Here is an 11,091-nt window from a genome sequence, read left to right on the forward strand (position 1 = left end):
TTCTGAACCACAAATGTTAATTCCCCAAATCTCAGGACACAGGCGAATCTCCAGGAGACTGGAACAAAGCCAGGATAGCGCCACTGTTTACAAAGGGTGAATGGAATGACCTCAGATCTATTGGTCAGAGAGTCTAACATTGATCAAAGGAAAATCATGGAAAGGCTGATATGGGACACAGTCACTAAAGGATTAAAAGGTGGTAGCATAATTAATGTCAGTCTGCATAGAAAATAAGATTTGCCACACAAATGTCTCATAAGAACATAAGAACGGCCATACTGAGTCAGACCAAAGGTCCATCTAGCCCCGTACCCTGCCTTCCAACAGTGGCCAGTGCCAGGTGCCCCAGAGCGAATGAACAGAACAGGTTATCATCAAATGATCCATCCCTTGAACCCTGTTATAGACTTGGCCTTCACAACATCCTCTGGCAAGGAGTTCTACAGGTTGACTGTGCGTTGTGTGAAGAAATACTTCCTTTTGTTTTAAACCTGCTGCCTATTTCATTTCATTAGGTGACCCCCTAGTTCTTGTGTTATGAGGAGTAAATAACGCGTCCTTATTTACTTTCTCCACACCAGTCATGATTTTATAGACCTCTATCGTATCCCCCCTTAGCCGTCTCTTTTCCAAGCTGAAAAGCCCCAGTCTTATTAATCTCTCCTCATACGGAAGCCATTCCAGACCCCTAATCATTTTTGTTGCCCTTTTCTGAACCTTTTCCAATTCCAACATATCTTTTTTGAGATGGGGCGAGCACATCTGCATGCAGTATTCAAGATGGGGGCGTACCATGGATTTATATAGAGGCAATATGATATTTTCTGTCTTATTATTTATCCCTTTCTTAATGATTCCCGACATTCTGTTTGCTTTTTCGACGCCGCTGCACATTATGTGGATGTTTTCAGAGAACTATCCACAGTGACTCCAAGATCTCTTTCCTGAGTGGTAACAGCTAATTTAGACCCATCATTTTATAGGTATAGTTGGGATGATGTTTTCCAATGTGCATTACTTTGCATTTATCAGCACTGATGTTCATCTGCCATTTTGTTGCCCAGTCACCCGGGTTTGGTGAGATGTTTTGTATCACTGGTTTTGGGCGGTAAAGGTAACTACGAACTTAGACTTTGTACCGCACGCCAGTCTGCTAAACCAGCACGAGTCACAAACAATGTAGCTCTTATTGCATGAACTTAAAAATGGTTCATTGCAAAAATTAATTGTTAATGGAGAATCATCATCCCATGAGGCTGTTTCCCGTGACCTTTCAGAGGGAGCAGTTCTTGGCCCAATGCCACCCAATAGCTTGATCAGTGAACTAGAAGAAAATATAAAATAATTCCTGGTAAAGTTTGCAAATGACACAGAAACTGGTGCGTGGTAAATAACAGTGGGGCCCATCGTTAAGGCTATGATTTTGTCACGGGGGTCATGGAATCTATGACTTCAGCCTGTGGCGCCTGGGAGCTGCAGGGTCCCCCCACCATCCCCAGGAGCTCTGAGACACCGTGGGCAGCGGGGCCCGGCCCTTCTAGCTGTGGGCAGCAGGGGGACCCCGCAAATCCAAGCCAGGCGGTGTGGGGACCCCGCAGCTGCAGGCCAATCCCCCCAAGGGTGGTGTGGGGACTCCGCAGCTCCAAGCCCGGTCCCCCGAGGGCGGTGTGGGGACCCCACAGCTCCAAGCCAAGCCCCCCAAGGGCGGTGTGGGGACCCCACAGCTCCAAGCCCGGTCCCCCTGAGGGCGGTGTGGGGACCCCACAGTGCCCCATTTTGTCACATATATTTTTAGTAAAAGTCACAGACAGGTCACAGGCTTCCGTGAATTTTTCTTTATTGCCCATGACCTGTCTGTGACTTTTACTAAAAATAACCATGACAAAATCTTAGCCCACGAAAGCTTATGCCCAAATAAATGTGTTAGTCTCTGAGGTGCCACAAGGATTCCTCGTTGTTTTTGCTGATATGGACTAACACAGCTCCACTCTGAAACCTGTCACCTCTAAGACTCAACCTAAGATCAAATCTGCTAAGAATCCTCTGCATGACCGTGACATGCAGCAATTGACCTGGCCTGGCCAACAGGGAAAGTCTGCCTGCCTGATCAGGACAGGTGAGCAGAGCATTGTATGCTTAGCACGTGTGTTCTGCTTGGTGATTGTTAATAAATAGAGGTGATGTAGGATATTACTGCGTGAGGCGCTTTCTCTGGGGAAAGGTCCTGCACACCCGCAGAAGTCTCCGCTCTGAGCCCTAGGAATGGGGTAAAGGTGGGTGCCCCTGGGGTGGGCAGGTAATGGCTCTGGGACACGTGGTAAGCTGGGCGCAAATGAACAAGACGTATTTCAATAGGGCTCCAGCAAGGCCAAAAGCCTGCAGGCTGTGGTTACCGGCTGGGGGCTCGCGCCAGGGAAGCCATGACGCCGACAAAGGTTTGAGGGTCGCAGGGCAGGGATAGCTAAGTGGTTTGAGCATTGGCCTGCTAAACTCAGGGTTGTAAGTTCAATCCTTGAGGGGGCCATTTAGGGATCTGGGGCAAAAATCAGTCTGGGATTGGTCCTGCTTTGAGCAGGGGGTTGGACTAGTTACCTCCTGAGGTCCCTTCCAACCCTGATATTCTATGGGGGATAATCAGTATCACTGAACATGAGCTCCTTGTGTGATGCTGGGCCCAAAGGAGCTAATGTGACCCTGGGGTGCAGAAACTGGGGAACCTGGAGCAGGAGTGACAGGTGATCACACCTCTGTACTGGGCACCGGTGCGACCGCTGCTGGAATCCTGGGGCGAGCTCTGGAGCCCCCAGTTTTTCCTAAACCTCTGACCTAGGACTGATTTGGGGCATTCCCTGGCCTGTTACACAAGGGGCCAGACTGGGTGATCACAATGGTCCCTGCTAGTCTCTAAATCTGTGAGCAGCCGGCCCGTTCTCTGCCCGTCGCACGGGCCTCCTTGCACTAAGGCTGGAGCACGTCGCCCCCCGTTCCCTGTTTTCTAACATCTCCTCCTCTGGCTCCCAAAGCCCCCTGGACGGTCACCTGCCTCGTTCCTGGTCACGGAGCTGATCCTGCCTGCACCTGAGCGGCCCCCACCTCGCCCCTCAGGGCATTGCCCAGTGACCGAGCCCTTGAGCACCTTGGCCCTGGACTCTCAGCCCCTTGTCCAACCCTGGCCGCCCCCACCAAAACCTACACATGAGCACGGTGCCTCGTGCGCCCCAGTGTGCGCCGACCAGCCAGGGGCCTGCAGGGCGGCTCGATGGCCCCGTGTGCACCACATCTGCAGGTCCATTCAGCTCCAGAACCTCCTCAGCTGCACTTGGGGCGGGGGTTCCTTCCTCATCCCCTCGTCCCTCTGCCAGCCCGGCCCGTCTCACCTCTGCTCCAGCCCTCCTCCCGCCTCTGCCATTCCCGCAGCTTCCTTCTGAGCCCTGCACCCCACCCCTCGCCATCTACCTCCCCCCCTCCCCCATGCTGCAATGCCTCCTCCCCTCCCCTTGCTCGGCCCAGCTCAGCTCCATTACTGGCCCCTGGGGGCCGCTCCCTGCCCCTGGGCTGGGTCCCCCTGCTCCTTCACAAACTCTGCCTTGACCCTGCCCTGCTGCCCCCACTTCCCGCCCGTCTGAGCAAAGTGCCTGAGAAAGTGGCCGCCTCTCAGCCCTCAAAGCCCCGTGCTCGGCCCAGCTCGTCTGACGTCAGCCTGGGCTGCACGCAGGGCATGGCCCACGAGCCCCTCGCCTCCCTGCAGTTACTGGCTCGTCCCAGTGCCAGCTCAGTGCCCTGGGGCCAGCCCGGGCCTGTCCTCTCCACCCCTTCCCTTAGGCAAGCACCGACCTGCGAGTCCCTGTGAGCGGGCGCAGGGCCATGAGCCTCACCTGGGCTCATCCCTCTCCCGCTGTGCTGGACTTGGCGCACGTGGGCGGCACTGCATGAGCCACGACACCGCCCGGGGCGTCAGCTCAGCACCGTCAGCCGACTCCAGCACCGTGTGCGGGCCAGCGAAGCCAAGCCCTTGGGGCTCTCAGCCGTCCGACCGCTGCAGCTCGCTGGGCCATGCTAGACATGCCCATAACTCAGCCCCCGCCAGCCCCAGAGCAGTCCCCCTCCTGGTAACGTGGGGCCCCAGAACATCCCGACACCCCAGCTGGGGTCTCCTAGAGCCCCGTGGAGACGGGCTGCCCAGTTCTGCTCCAGGATGGGAGACTGTAACGTTAGGAGTGTAATATAATATTTCATTGGAAGGTGACAGGGCCAGAAAGAGTTAATTAACTCCCAGACTGACCTGACCCATGGCCGAACTTTAGAGACTGGTTAGGAAGATCTGTAAATGAACAGAACTGGGAAATGCAGCCGGCATTGTTAGAGATAGAAGGGTAGATGTTTGCTCAGGTCTTGTGATGTAAGCAAACAAGTCTTGTCTATTGCTATAGCTTTGATTCAAAGATCAAAAAAAGGAATATTAACATGTAGGAAGATACTTGAGGGAAATAGTATTATTGTCTATATGTCTCTTTGAAGGTTGTGGTAACCTGTATCTGAACTGTGTAATGGATAAATTACCCTGTGCTAATTGCCAGGATGTTCGGGAGAAGGAGAGTTAAGCCTATTGTTTTCTCAGGCCGAAAGGCTGCTGGAAATGTATAAGAACCCTGGGACACGATCCTGCTTCATCTCAGATCTGCTTTGGGTTTCAAGAGGGGGAAACCTTAAGCCACAAGGATTGAGATCCCCAGTCACTGACTGGAGTCACCCTGAATATGGACATTGGACTATAACCTCTGGACTATTTCTAAAAGGACTTTTGGCAACTACAAGGTCATCTCTACTATGTATCTGAACCTCAAGAATTGAATTCAAGTCTGTCTGTATATTGATCTTTTAACCAACACTCTCTCTCTTTTCTTTTTTAATACATTTTAGTTTAGTTAATAAGAATTGACTATAGTGTGTATTTTGGGTAAGATCTAAGTTATAATTGGACCTGGGTATGTGGCTGATCCTTTGGGGTTCAAAGAACCTTTTCTTTTATATGATGAGATCAGATTTTCAGTAATCATCATCATATCTGACAGGTGTGTCTGGCCGGAGGCCTGAGGCTGGGCACTTTAAGGGAACTGCGTTATTTGGACATCTGAGTAACCAGTGAGGTACTATAGAAGCTGTTTTGGTAAATCTAAGTACTGGAATAACCACCAGCGTTTGGGGTTTGTTTGCCCCGTTCTGTTTGCAGTTCACCCTAATTGAGTGACTTCAGCTGGCTCCCACGGGCAGCACCGTCACAGTGGCGTAGTTGTGCAAGGATCCACAGAACCAGGTCAATTAAGCTGTGGGTCAGAACTAGGGTTACCATATTTTGTGCCTCTAAATGGAGGACACCCCCAGGGACCCCGGCCCCGCCCCCAGCCCCGCCCACGCCCCCACCCCAACTCCGCCCCCTCCCAAAGTCTCCGCCCCCTCCCCTGCTTCCCGCGAACATTTGAGTCGCGGGAAGCCTGTAGCAGGTAAGGGGCGGTGTGGGGGGAGGAGGCGCGGCCCAGGCTGGCCCCCCGGCGGCTCCAGCCTGGGTCGGCTCGGGCCCTGGGGTGCCGGCCCCGGCCCACCACCCCTGGCCCGCCCAGCACTGCCAGCCCCCCGGCCCCCCCGGCTCGCGGCCCCGCGGCCCCACGGCCCCCCCGGCCCAGCGGACCCCGCGGCCCAGCGGACCCCCCGGCTCCTGGCCCCGCGGACCTCCCGGCCCAGCGGACCCCGCGGCCCAGCAGTCCAGGTGCCCACAGGCTTTGCCACGGGGTCGTGCTGGAGGTAAGAGTCAAGCTGTTCTATTACAACGCGAGGCCTGGGCCTCGGGTCTCCATGCCAAGATGGATGTGATGGCACCTCCCACCACCCATAGTCCCACTCTCGCAGCCCGCCTCCACTGCCAGCCTCCTGCCGTTATCCAGCACCTGTCCCCCATCCCGCCCACACGCTTTACCGCACTGACCCGCTGAGACACCCCAAAGCACCTGGGCTCTGGCCCCTTGGCCCCGCTGCGCCCCAGGTCAGTGCCGGGGGCCAGTAGCGCTTGTGGGGAGACGCTTGCCGACTGACAGGAAAACGGCCCTGAGCCAGGCTGCAGGGGGAATGCGAAACCCTGGGAACTAGGCACGAGGCAGAGTTCTGGGACCCGACTCCCCAGCAAGGGGCAGGGCGGCCAGTGCTGTGACTGGGGCTTGGCCAGGCTCCCGCTGCCCGCTGGGGCCCCTCAGCTGGCGTTTCATGGAACTGAGCTGGTGCGGGGTTGTCGCTCCCACCCTAGGGCCTGGCGGGTCTGCCTCCCGCTTGCCATAGCCTTTAGGGCCCAGGCCGGGCCACTGCAGTGTTTCCCGGGCCTGGCCACCGCCAGCATCCTTCCCGGGAGCCCCCCTGACGCTGGCCTCTGCCCTGGGGGGGAGCTTAGGGGAGCACAGACCCCCCAGCAGCCGAGGGGAACCCCTGGTAGAGCCAGGTGGCAGCCTGGGGAGGGCACTGGCCTGGCACCCCCAGCTGGAGGGGGGGGGTTCAGCACCGGAGCCCTCCCGTGGGCTAATGTCCGGGGGTGGCTGTGCTTGGGTGGGGGTGGGGGTGGAAGGGGCTCTTGGTGTCTGGGGGGCGTTTGGCCCAGAGGGGGTTTTTGGGGGGAGGCGTTTGGCCCTGAGGTGTCTGTCCGCGGGGGAAATGGCTCGGGGGCAGCTCTGGGCTTTAGGGGTTTCTCTGCATGGGGAGGTGGCGTTTGGCCCTGAGGGGAATCGGGGGTGGGGGTGATCCTGAGGGGATGTGGGGGAGAGTTGGGCACTAGGGGTGGAGTGTGACCCTCAGAGAGTTATGGGGTGTGGGGGAAGGATTGGGCCTGTTTGCCAGGAGCTGGGAATGGGCGACGGGATGGATCACTTGATGTTTCCCTGTTCTGTTCATTCCCTCTGGGGCACCTGACATTGGCCACTGTCGGCAGACAGGATACTGGGCTAGATGGACCTTTGGCCTGACCCAGGGTGGCCGCTCCTATGTTCACAGTTTGGCCATGAGGGGTTTTTTTTGGGGGGGGGGAGGGCGGGGATTGGGCCCAAGGGGTTTCTCTGTGTATGGGGGGGGGGGGCAGTAGGTCTTGGCTGTGATGAGACTGGGGGGAGGTTGGAGGGGGAATTTGGCCCCAGCAGTTCCTGGTGTGGAGATGGCCTGAGGCGTAGGGGGTCCCCAGGGAGATGGCCCTGAAGGGCCAGGGCGGGAAAGGGGGCTTCGCCCAGAGGGCTGCTGTGGGTGGGCTGATGCTGAGGGGAGCTCAGAGGGGGCTTGGAGTTGGGGGAACTGTGGGCCCAACGCCCCCTCCCCCAGGCCCAAGCCCATTCCCCAGAGGGGATTCTCGGATGGGGGTGGGGGGCAGATGGGGAAGGTACAATAGGGCCCTGAAGGTTTGTCCTTCGGCCCCAAGGGGTTGCTGTGGGGACTTTAGCCCTGCGAGGTTTCTCGGCAGCTAGGCGTGGGTGGATTAAGGCCTGAGGAGAAGATACAGTGCAGTGTGGCTTCCCCGGGGTGCAGCCTGGGGGCTGGCTGGGCGGCCCGTGTGCGCTGCCGCCCCAGCTGGACCAGGGCCGACCCACGCCTGGGAGCCCTGCTCCCAGCTCGCTCACTCTCTGCCCAGCCGCTCCATGGGACACAGGCCTGAGGCCACGTCCCATCTCTTACCCCAAAGCTTTTCCCGGCACCCCTCACCGTCGTGGCGAAGGCTGGGGCTCCGGCCTGACGGCAGGCCCAGGAACAGCACAGGCGACCAGCAGCTAGGTCAGAGAGCAGCTTTGGTTCATCCTGTTACAGGGAGGGACTCCGCTTTGAACTGAAGACACACAACATACAACGGGCATCCAAGCTGCTGCCCCCATCCAGGATGCAGAAAAGAACCTGGTCTTCCCTTGGGCCGCAGGGCTGAGGGGGGCAGGCCTGCTCGTGCTGGCCAGGTCGGGCGGAGGTGATGCTGCAGGAGTTGGTTCTTGCAGACACTGTTGAAAACATCCCGCTGCTGCTGCTGAAGGGGGTGGCCCCACGTTTCAGGCCCTGCAGGGCGAGCACCAACGGCACAGACCAGCTCTGTCTAGTTACCACACGTGCGTTTTCCACTCCGCCCAGGGAAGTGTGAGCCCCTGTGCACCAAGGAGAGACCAGCCCATGCTCCAGCGATGGAGGAAAAGAGCAGCCCTTCAGGGCACCAGCGTTATTAGCGGAGTTTGCTTTCTGCACCTCAGCCATGTCCCAGGAAACCAGGCCGTACCCCCAGAATCCAATACGCACAAGGGCCTGCAGCCAGAATGAGGCAGGCAATAGGAAACATTGCAGCAGGGGAAACATCTGGGTTTCTCCCCACTGCAGAAATCCCTCCTCCCCCCCCCCCCCCGTTTCTGTCCCATCCTCTGTAGAAGAACCTATATTCTGCAGGGAATACACAGACTCCGCGTGCTCTTGGCCCAGGTACTTAGCCTCCGTGGCGCGGTTCCCAGCTGTCCCATGGGAGAACAGCTCTGCCCTGCCTCCTGGGGGTGGGTGAGAATTGGGAGGTTCTCCACTCCTGCAGTGCTGGGATCCATAGGAGGATCAGAGAGGGCTTTGGGACAAACCCTGCTCCAGGCTCGGGTATAACCACGTTTAGGAGGCCAGGGGAGTGGAAGCAGACGGCGCTGGCTGGGGCTCTGCCTTGGAGGGGTTCCGGCGAGGCCAGGGCGATGGAACCCCTGGGCACAAGAGCGAGAAAGCTGTGAACAGACCACGCAGAGCTGCTGGCTGGTTTCGGATAATCTCCTTTACTGCCCTCCCTGCAGAGAGGGCCTGGGTCCATACTGCATGTTTTACAAACACTTCACGGTATATACAGGTCAGGTTTTAGTGTTTTGCCCCCCAAAAAGAGAGATGCATTTGGCTTGTTAATCAGCCCCTGCTGCCCTGCACAGAAACAAGCGGGAGCCTGGGGAGCCCAGCGTCCCAAGGGAGGGAGCTGGGACCGGGCGCCCCGGCTCAGGCTGGAATATGTTACACAATCGCCCATGTTAGTACATCATGCAAAAGCAAAATCTGGATAATGAGAATAATATCGTGACAAATGCTGAGGGATAACATGACTTGATTTACATGTAGCCAATGAGAGCGGGCGGCGGGGGGAGGAGGAGGAGGAGGAGAAACGGGTTTGGATCCACACGCGCGAGGGGTCGCTGCTGGACCACGGCACATGCCGTTCTTTGCCCACTGCTGGTGATGGGGGAGGGCAAAGGCCATACAAGTGCAAGGAGTCAGGTGCCCTTGTCTGGGGAACTGGAGCTGAAGGCCCTAGAAGCCAGGGCTAGCCCGAGGGGGGAGCCCCAATTACACCACAAGCCAGGGCTGATCCCCAGGGTGCCTTCACGGCTCTTATTGCTGCAGACAGAGGGCGGAGCACCATTCAGCCCTGGCGGGCTGCTGAGAAGGGGAGCGGGCGAGACAGACGGGTGGTCGCCGTGCAGTTCCTGCATGAGGACACATGCATGCGTGAGCAGGCAGCAACGCGCTAGCATGGACACCCTCCTCCCAGCATTCCTCTGCCATCTCTGCTGGGCTGCAGTTCTCCAGAGCAGCCCCCAGTCGCGCCCCAGGATCAGCTCCCAGTGCAGCGCGGGGAAGGACAGCTCCAGCAGCTCCAATGGCTTTGCACGGGCCACCTGGAGGGGTGCTGCCCCTCAGAGTCTCTGACCAGGCCCATTGGACCAGTGCAAAGGGAGGGGGCGTCTCAGTGCTGTCCCACTTCCCCCCAACACTGGGGTGCGGGCTCCTCGGCAGCAGGGAGTTGGAATGGACATCCAGCAACACTACAATAAAGTGAACAAAATAAAGAAAGGGTGGGATGAGATGGGAGGATTCGCTCATGAGATGACGCCATCAAACAGAGCCAAGCAACTGTACAGATTCTCTCACCCAAACCCCATCTGTCCACATCTCTCGCCCTCCCGCAGCAAGCTAGCACCCTCTCTCCGTTAGCCCCTTCAGGAGGTCGTGCCGAAGATAGACTACATAAAAGATCCCTGACGCCGTGAGGCACTGACCAGTAACACGACCGACAGCTCACATCACTGCAGACAACGGGAGCTGCAGGTGCTCAGAACCGATTCCGTGTGTAATTGTAGGTTCTTTTACCCCAAGCCCTCCTGAGAGCCAAGCACAGCCCCCAGCTAGTTCGTGTGGAACCAGCCCCAATGCATGTCGACACTCCAGTGCTCCGAAGTCTGGGGAGCACAACTGCCAGGTGAGCCCAGCCAGCCCTAGATTCGCAGAAAGCCCGGTCTCCAAACGCAGAGACTCAAAAGAGGTTGGCGTTACCTGTGCGGAGGAGTACAGCCGAGGAGCTGCTGAGTCCGGGGCTCCCCGGGAACTGATCCAGGACTTGCTAACGTCAGAGACCCAGCTAAGGAATTCTCCCAGTGGCAAGGGGACTTCTTTGGTGGGACTGGAAAAAGATGTCTGACAGAGAGAGAGAGCATCGTTACGGGTGGGAAAACACGGGAGAGAAACGAAGAGGGAAAGAAATCGAGGTGAGAAAGGGAAGTAAGAACCGGAGTTTGAACAGCAGCACCTCCACGCCGCGTGCGGGACTACGAGCCCCCCAAGCAAGGCAGATCTCGAAACCTGCAGCTGCTACCAAAACTCTTGCTTTGGATCCAAGAACCCCGTTTAGCAAAGGGGAGGGGTGTGTCTGGCAGGCTTCCAGCGCAGTGGCACGACTAGATACCTCCTGGGGTCCCCTCCAACCCGGATAGGCTATGACCGCGCAGAAACCCTGCGTGCGTGCACGTGTGCACTGAGACCGGGGCTGGTTTGTCAAGGCGCTGGGTCAGCCTGTGCTGGCAGAGGGGTTCTGATAAATACCTGTCGATTCATTGGTCTAATGATTCAGGCTAAGAAATCAACCTTGTACAGGGCACTTCCCAGATACACGGAGAGAGAGAGAGACAGACAGACACACACATGCAGACATCGCCACCGGCTAACAGCAGCACACGGCAATGTAAGCATCCCCCGGTTATTTGGGCTGGAAAAGCAAAGCACGATGGAATGCGTCAG

At 57.4% G+C, this 11,091-nt stretch overlaps 1 protein-coding gene across 15 annotated transcripts in view; it reads right to left on the reverse strand.

Annotated features, from left to right (window-relative positions):
* Positions 1-10,399: 10,399 nt before the first annotated feature.
* The window catches only part of PLEC (plectin), a 124,784-nt gene continuing 124,092 nt past the window's right edge, over positions 10,400-11,091 (reverse strand). For all 15 annotated transcript variants that reach the window (XM_054018943.1, XM_054018942.1, XM_054018945.1 and 12 more), the window contains one exon: positions 10,400-10,491. The gene's annotated coding sequence lies outside the window, so the exon portion shown is untranslated. The remainder of the gene's footprint in view (positions 10,492-11,091) is intronic.

Source organism: Malaclemys terrapin, chromosome 2, assembly GCF_027887155.1.
Source record: "Malaclemys terrapin pileata isolate rMalTer1 chromosome 2, rMalTer1.hap1, whole genome shotgun sequence".
Taxonomy (NCBI): Eukaryota; Metazoa; Chordata; order Testudines; family Emydidae; genus Malaclemys; species Malaclemys terrapin.